General features: G+C 34.7%; 1 pseudogene; it reads right to left on the bottom strand.

The window, feature by feature from the left end:
• Positions 1-8088: 8088 nt before the first annotated feature.
• On the bottom strand, positions 8089-8236 carry LOC145247684 (U2 spliceosomal RNA; annotated as a pseudogene).
• Positions 8237-9472: the final 1236 nt, after the last annotated feature.

The raw sequence follows: 9472 nt of genomic DNA, 5'->3' as shown, positions 1-9472 counted from the left end.
CAGACAAAACGTTTACCTCCAGCACCCTTACTAGTGACATGGCTACAAGGATAGACATAGAAACAGAAAATTTCCGCCATCTCAGCCAACTGTTCGCAAAAATACTGCAAACCTAGAAAACAGCTTTTTCTTCTCCCTTTGTCCGAAAAATCACTCATTTAAAAAATGAGGACTGAAGGACAAATAAGAAGAAGCGAGAGTAACAGGAGCTGCCGATAACGCATCCACAATGCGTTTTCTCCTCTCCATTTCAAAAAAAAAACAAAAACAAAAAAAAAACTATTAAGTATTGTACTTAATAAAAGTTCAACAGACGTGTTTAAGGGAAAGTAGGGTGATAGATTCCCTCACACGAACTAAAAATGAGTATAATTCGTAATTTTTGCTATCAACTCTGTAGATAAATAAACATATGTACGAGGAAAAAAAAAAGCTACAATTTAATAAAACAGAAATACACAAATTAAATACTGAAATAAAATGGAGTTGTTAATATTTTAAATCTAAAATAAAAAGCATGATTGAAATCACTTATCTCAACAAAAACAATTCCGTCTCCAAATTGAGAACTGTATTGAAAGAAATTCAGTTAGTAGCGTTCAAAACATTTGTTTTTTGAAATTAGCCGTTAAAAGAAAATCGTGATTTTATTCTGAACTTAAGCAAGTAACGTTTTAAGAAGCTTACGATATAAAAGAAAAGGCTGATGGGGGGGGGGGTTCTTCCGAAAGTAAGTTGGTGCCGTTATAAGTAATTTCGAGATAAGATGGAAGCCGGTATTGGACTAGAAAAAAAAAAGCTAGCATTTAATAAAACAGAAATACACAAATTAAATACTGAAATAAAATGGAGTTGTTAATATTTTAAATCTAAAATAAAAAGCATGATTGAAATCACTTATCTCAACAAAAACAATTCCGTCTCCAAATTGCAAACTGTATTGAAAGAAATTCAGTTAGTAGCGTTCAAAACATTTTTTTTTTGAAATTAGCCGTTAAAAGAAAATCGTGATTTTATTCTGAACTTAAATGTTAAATAGCATGTGCTATTTAAAGAGAAATGTGGTCGCGGAATGTGCAACCTTTGCTTCACTATACTAATACATGTTTTAGATAGAGTACTGCAACTAGTTTTCTAGAATTGATTCCAGTTGTTTATGGATAAACTTTGTAAAAAATATGCCAGAAAAAAGAAAAACGCAATATTGTTAAGCATTACTTTGTGTTTTCCTTTCATTTGTAGAGTTCTGTTTTCGCTGATTTCTGCAATAATTATTTGTTCTAAATAATAAATCGTCATTAACATTCCGTCGTAACCTGAACCTATGCTAATGCTAACGTGGGAATTCGAAGGAATTGCGCACACGTCAATAACCGATATATTGTTTCCATTGAAATGGCCCTCATCTGAGAACGTTTCTATGGATAGCTGAAATATGCACATAATTCATAAATTGTTAAAGAAAAATGCATCTGTTCTGTGTCTCCAAAGTGTATTACTAAAATATCAAATTTCACTCACTTTAAAGTATTAGTAAATCGTATTCAATAAGAACACTTAATTCAATACCCACTTAGATTTAAATTAAAAATTAAACTTCCAGATTTGTTTCCAATCGAATCTAGTGTGCAGGATGTAACGATAAAATTCTCGCCATAGAAAAAAAAAACGACATGCTTCCATTTCCGTTTGATGAAAACCGGTTTCCTTTTTTAAGTTGCAGACCATCCACTAGTCGGCCTGTTGTGTACAAATCCCAAAGAGAAATAGAAACCTATTGTCATGTCTGAAAGTTACATAATGTTCAACGAGCGAGATCGGAGATGCGCCGCTATATAACTCATGCTCTCTACCGATCAAAGTTATGAAAACAGGGCCATTGGCAGCACCCTCAAAATGCATCGCTGGATTGCAACGAATAATAGAAACGTGTCCAGAGTTATGAAAATAAAGTTTCCGGCCACGGTTATGGTCTTTGGTGTGGTTTTACGTAAGGGCCACATGCCACATCATGCCACTTCACATCTTCGAAGTCGGCTTGAAAATCAACACTAAAGTGTACCTGAATGTGTTTAAGAGTGTGGTGAACCCAGGTGCAATCAGGTGACCGCTAAGAAACCTTTGGTGTGGCAGTAGGACTCGGCGCCGATCCACAAGTCCAAAGAAACCCAGGCTGGGCTTTAGAAGTAGTACTACGCCTTTATACCCTTCTCTCACTGGACCCCTCCACCCTCGACCTAAACCTGTTGGACTACTTCGTTTGATCATACGTCAAGAACATCACCAACATGACCTCCCACGACACCAAAGCTAGCCTGATTGTTACCACCCGTCGGGTATTCGCAGAGATCGTACCAGCACTTGTGGAAAAAGTATGTAACTGGCGAGATATAAGTAAAAATTTAGTTTTATAATCTATTATCAAGTTAACATTGTTTGGTTCATGAAGTAATAAAAAAACAACTCAGATGTGATTATTCATCACAATGAGATAAGTATAGCTGATGGTTCCAGTATCGGATGCCCAATTGCAATGAAAAAAAAAAAATGAAAATATTGGAAGATATCTTGATGAAGAGCTAACTTTTATTTTTTTCCTCTGATGATGATTCAACGAAAAATCGGAAACGTTTGTGATCTATACAGAAAGATACGAAATTATATTTTCTTTTGATTTTAACAGAAAAAAAACTCTTAGAAAATTGAAAAAAATGAAAAAAAAAACAATTAAGCAATATCTTTCTATTTTTTAACAATACTTGCTTGTATACATACAAACATGTACTTCGATAGAAAAAGATATTACGGTTCTACAACTTCGAAACCTATGCTAGAGCGTTCACTACTACTAAATAATTAATAACAATTCGCTTGGACGTTACAAACAAACGTTACAAAAAACGTTACAAAAACGCATAGAAATGTAACGCTACACACCTTTTATTAATGATGTCGTTGCATTTTAACGGATCCAACACTTTGTAGACTCTGTCGCAAGGAAACAGAAGAAAGGAAGTAACTGGACTTACTTTCTTTTTCAATAAAAGTGTTTTATATTTAGGATTTACAACAACGCATTTTTTTTAATTATTGCAATAGTGCATTTCTCTTTCTCCAGAGTTTGAATTTTCGTCTCAAACACTTCTGTTTCTTCGAATACATATTGAACACCCCTCCTTCTCCAAACGCGTCTCGAACGCCTCTCTTTTTCCGAACACGTCTCGAACGCCTCTCTTTTTCCGAACGCGTCTCGAACGCCTCTCTTTTTCCGAACGCGTCTCGAACGCCTCTCTTTTTCCGAACGCGTCTCGAACGCCTCTCTTTTTCTGAACGCGTCTCGAACACCTTTCTTTCTCTGAACACGTCTCAGACACCACTTCTTCCAGTACCACTTCTCTGAACACTTCTTTAACGAAAATTTTTATCGCTACTGTGACATCGTCTAACACAACCGGCTTGGTCATTTGCACATATTTATGCGGTTGCTACTGCTCCCAGTTTCAGCGACTCTGTTACAGAAATACTTGCGTATTTGTGTCCCATCCGAGTCTGGAAGTGCTGCATTTTAGTTTGCACGTATATAATCGTATTTGTAATTCAATTGATCCATACCTTTTACTCTTCTTTGCCCCTACTCTACTCTCACAGATTTGATGTTGTTAGTCTCAGTCTTTTTTTATAAATACTATTATGCCATGTGTTCTTCAGAATTGTCAGATCTATTCCCTGCTTCTTTTGTTCCAGCTCGTCTGACTCGTTGGTGTAATGGTCTTCGCTACTTCGATGTTTTGCCGCCTCATTGAAATTCCAGGCACTTCAGGCTTGTAGAACTCGCTTACTGCTGACTGCTTTCCTCCTACCTACAGCTGTAGCCTTTTCAAGACTAAGGCTAATAGGTATCTCCTATCTTTATGGTAAAAATCTTTCGAGTTTATTAGCTCTTTACATCAAGTGGCTTCATGCCTTGTCTGAAGCGATTTTCATAAAATCTATATTGATCAACAAGAATTTCTATTGGCAAAACGACCAGTCGAGACGATTTATTTTCGGCTGAAAACTCGTTCGGATCATACATCAGGTGGAAAGATATCTCCTGAGATCTAATGACATGGGCCGGTGGGCTTTCTGGTGGTGGTTAGGTTCACCCGACCGTTTGTCCTTTCCCGGAAGTTTAATTATGGTTTTTATATAACTTCGGAGGCCTAGGCTGTTCCTCGAATCAATAGTAACCAGCCACGAACAACGACTATCCGGCGTTGTGTTGACTTAACGGAAACCATACTTGTGAGGATTGGCATATCCTTTTAGAACCGTGGGTAACTTATTGCAACTTCAATATAATTTGGCTTTTAATATATACATATATTGTAACCTCTATGGCGAGCTTGACTCAGGCTCAAGAAAGAGGAGGCGACCCCATGTTCGCTACAGAGATGTCTGCAAGCGTGACATGAAGGCTCTCTCGGTGGACAGGAATACATGGGAAGCCTCTGCAGCTGACAGAACTGCCTGGAGGAAAATGATACGCCAGGGGATTATCATCAGCGAGAGGACCCTCCATGTTGAAAACGCTGCAAGGAGAGCTAGGAGAAGAGCGAGTGTACAGGCGGAACAGCCGGACGAAGCGGCAAATTGCATAACAACCTTCGTATGTCAAGGCTGTGGCAGACTATGCAAATCAAGAATTGGTCTCTACAGTCACACAAAAGGATGCATACAGGAAAAAAAGTACATAGCAAGCATACCCGGTGAACCAAGTGCAAGTGAAATACAAACGATTGCACTGAAAGGGACGGCTAGAATCCTGAAAAGATCTCTTGGTTGGACTCACTAAAATATGGGTAAATGTCAGACATCTGGTTGGATGTCCCATCCCCTAGAAGAAAAAGTTTAAGAAAAATGAAAAAAAAAAAAAAAAAGCAACATCTTAATACGGCGCTGATCCATAGTCGTTTCGACTGACGGATGCCACACATATTGTAACCTAAGTATTCTAATCACGTTTTCAAAGTAAGATCCAAATGTTAACCCGTCTAAGAGATTTGATTCGAACTAGCCTATTGCTTTGCGTTTGTTTCGTTCCATAATTTTATTGGCAAGCATCTCTACTATTATACGAAAGGAACTTCATCTGTCTGTCTGTCTGTCTGTCTGTCTCTTCATGAGTTCGTTCCTTATGAATTTCTAAACGGCTGGGCATTTTTTTTTTGTAATTTCACATAGAGGTAATTCATACACCTGACAGTGTTTTTAGATGGGTTTTGTATCAGAATGTGTTCGACAAGTATCGATAATCGATAATCGATAATCGAAAAAATCGGATGAAAGAAGGAACAAGCGATGTTGACTTACGTTAACGTAATATGCAGTATAACATCTCAAGTGAATTTGCGAAATTTTATCATCGCACGAGAATAAAGATCCGATGTATAAAATTAACAGTAGGCTTTTTGATATGGCAGGGGCGTGTTTGAAATAAATGCTTCTGCTTAGAGCACAATTTAACCATGCTACTTGACTTTTGCATTTTAAACTTCAATTCAAACCATTATATAAAAGTAATTTTATAAAGTAAAATGTAGATTCTCTACAGTGCAATATAAACTACAATATATTGCATACTAATACACAGGGAGAGGACTAAAAATGGGTGATTTTGCCTATTTCGATGACAATAAAATATAGAAAGGTGAAACATTCGTTGATTCTCATTCATTTCCGAGCAACGTCAGTCTCCATGCTAGTACAGTTTATTTCGCATCAGTTTTTTTTGACAAGTTTTAGAGTGAATATATTTTCCTCTCTACTTTTTTATATCATTTAACTTGATAGTTTCATGAATTGAATCGGAAACATAGTGATTAGACAATAAATAATGGAGATTCCCTGAATTTCAATTACCTCTTAACATCCCGTTAAATTTCAGACATTTTCTAAAATCAAAATAATGTAATGGATTTTCATTAAATTTGGTACAAGGAATCTTGACTTAAGGTTTAATAACACCATGTCTTGATTTTAATCTACATATATGGAGAGGAGATGGTAGACAAATATCCTGTTTGGAGGACAGGATATTCTATAACACACGAATGCATAACCCCCATATACATATATATATATATATATATATATATATATATATATATATATATATATATATATATATATGCATATATATATATATATATATATGCATATATATATATATATATATATATATATATATAACTACTTCATTTACTCACATAAAATTAATATACGAAAGTATAGATTTATGCGTAAACTTTAAGTATTTACTTCAAAAGTGCTCAATACGTAGGTAGAGCTAGTTAGTAATTTATATATATATATATATATATATATATAAAAGTGAAAGTGTCTGTGTCTGTGTACATTTTCCTTCGCAATAACTCTGATCATTTTCAGTCTACAGACTCGAAATTTGATATGGAGGGTAATGATATTTGGGAAAAGCTATGCGATCGGGTTTCGGCCAGAAATTTGACTGTTAAGGAGTCAAAGTCCAACGATTTGACCTTTGAGAACTCTACCGAACTCCTCCGACAATTTTGGGTCTAAACACTTGAAATTTTAGATACAGTTTTTTGGGACATGGATCTAACTTACTAACTCAATTTGAGCCTAAAACAATAAATGTTAAGGGGTCATAATAGGGGTCAAAGTTAAAAAAAAATGATGTTTTTTTTTTAGCTCAGCATGCACCGCCAAACCCCCGGGCAACGCCGGGTCGAAATGCTAGTATATATATATATATATATATATATATATATATATATATATATATAAGAGTTTATTTGGGGTACAGAATTTATATATGACAGAAAAGAGAATTCTTTGGAACCCTAGACGTCTTTCGTCATCCTCATCAGGGGCAAACGATGGCATTAAATCTTTTTAAAAAAATGAAATAAGGGAAGAAATAAAAATTAATGATGAAAATTACTATAAAATATATGTAGAGGGAGGAAGGAAGGGGAAAGGAAAAAATTAAATGGATTAACGTATATATATATATATATATATATATATATATATAGTAATTTATAAAATATATATGGCGATTAAGCTAGACTGAATATTCGGCGTTTCATCCACTCTAGGATTCCTCAGGCTTATGCGCGAATTCTGTGGTTGTTTATCGTTTTTATATGGTCCTCTTCTATTGAGGATTTAGTTAGCCAATGGGCATGCATTTTATCGGAGAAAAGATCTGTTTTAAAACTAGGTTAGTGTTTTTTTTATTGTTTATATATAAATATATATGTGTACATACATATATGCACATGTATATGCATATATATATACATATATATAAGTGTGATCGTTTATGTATATTCATGTTTATTTAATTTATTTATTTGTTTATTTTCTATTGTTTTTGTTAGTTTTAAAACTATTTTGTATCGCTATCCTAGAGTAAATTTTATGTTGTGAACATAGTTATTTGCTATTTCTCTTCTACAGTTTAATAGATGTTGGGGTTCTTTAAAGTACAGGATATCTACTTTTTCATGAAGGCATAATCTACATGGGTCGTCTAGATGCCTGCACGTGGTAGCGTGTCTTATTATTTTCCATTCGACTACAGGCGAATGTCCACTTTCTTTGAGTTCCCAGTATTTATTCGTTAGTGTTGTTTTTTTACGGAGTTTTTTATTATTGAATGTACTTTTGTGGTCATAGTATCGGGTTTTGATATTATCGTATATTAATTTTATGTGAGTAAATGAAGTAGTTATATATATATATATATATATATATATATATATATATAATGAATATTATTTAAAAACAAGGTCGATAGCCATTGATCGCGTGCTCTCGTGTAATGAATGAATGCGTGAATGTAGGATTGACATGGAATTCTTAAAGATAAACTAAAATGACCGAAGAATGGGCCGAAATGACTTAAATAAATAAAAAGTAAATGACTTAGAATGACTTTAATGAACATAAGGATGAATTAAATGACCTTAAGAATTACCTGAATGCATAAAAAATAACTGGAATCCTTCAAAAACAACTTGAATGATCTGGAGAATGACTTGAATGGCTTTGAGACTGAATGGTTGTAAAGTGGGTGATCATTTTACATTGAATTAATACAGAAAAGTGATCCCCTATTTAATATCACAAAGTTACAAGCATCAGTCAACATGTAGTAAGATCAGATACTACACTTTGATCTTGGCCAAAAGGCCAAGAAAAGGGTATTTATTTGCTCCACCACCGAGCAAATTAGGCACAAGGCCAATTTTTAAAGTGAGGAGCGAAGAGGAAATGGGGACTAACTCCCCGAGTTGTAGGGGTGCTGGATAGTGAAAATTGGTATGAAGGGCTGCCCCTACATTGGCCAACGTCTTAGATGTGGGGTTGGTATTTATTTGCTCCCCCACCGAGCAAATTAGGCACAAGGAGTGAAGAGTGAGGAGTGAAGGTAAATGGGGACCAACTCCCCGGGGAGTAAGGGAGCTGGATAGTGACAATTGGTATGAATCGTTGCCCCTCCATTGACCAAGGTTTTATATGTGACGCTGCCCCCACATATGGTCTTTGCTTGCAGTATCTGCCGGACAGATACTACATTTTGATCTTGGCCAAAAAGTCAAGAAAATCTTATAAAGCTAAGAACAGCATCTATTAACAACAGACCTTTGATCTTAACCAAAAAGGCCAAGCACAAAAGTGTTACGGACAGACCGACCGACCGAACGAACGACCGACCGACGGAGTAACTTATAGAGTCGCTTGAACGCGACTAAAAATTAAACAATTATAGGAGTGGAGAATGATAACCAGCTTGCATATGTTCGGGGGGAAAAAAGAGAACATGGTGGGTGGAGAATCATATCACAATTATCTATAATTCACCTAAAAGATCTAACAAACCGCTTCTGCCTACATGGAGAGGAGTTGAGGCGTGCAATGGAAACGGATTATATATATATATATATATATATATATATATATATATATATATATATATATATATATATATATATATATAATTATTTTTTAGGGGTACAAAACTTTATTATAGCTGTTTAAAAAGAAAGACTGAGTTTTTTTGTATCCATGGTAAAAAGAAGAGCGGATGGAAAACATTTAATGGAGATTGAAAAGAAAAAAAATCTAAATAAAGGGATAGAGTCAGTCTACCTGGTTTCACCTTCACTTTTCAAAGCCGAATCGAGGATTTTTTTTTGTATACGGAAACGAATTCAAACGGGCGAACGACTAAAATAAAAACAAACTATCGAAAAAACAAAAAACAAAAACAAAATGGGGAAAATAACTAAAATAAACCTATCGTATTGGATATATATATATATATATATATATATATATATATATATATATATATATCGTAAGTTTCAATACATGTAGCTCTACTTACGTAACATTCTTTTTTGTTATTGATTATAATATTTATTTCTCTTCTCTAGTA

The sequence above is a fragment of the Euprymna scolopes genome, chromosome 25, assembly GCF_053919585.1.
Source record: "Euprymna scolopes isolate OS-2025 chromosome 25, ASM5391958v1, whole genome shotgun sequence".
NCBI lineage: Eukaryota > Metazoa > Mollusca > Cephalopoda > Sepiida > Sepiolidae > Euprymna > Euprymna scolopes.
The sequence above is the reverse complement of the archived record's forward strand: the minus strand, read 5'-3'. Positions and strand labels throughout refer to the sequence as shown.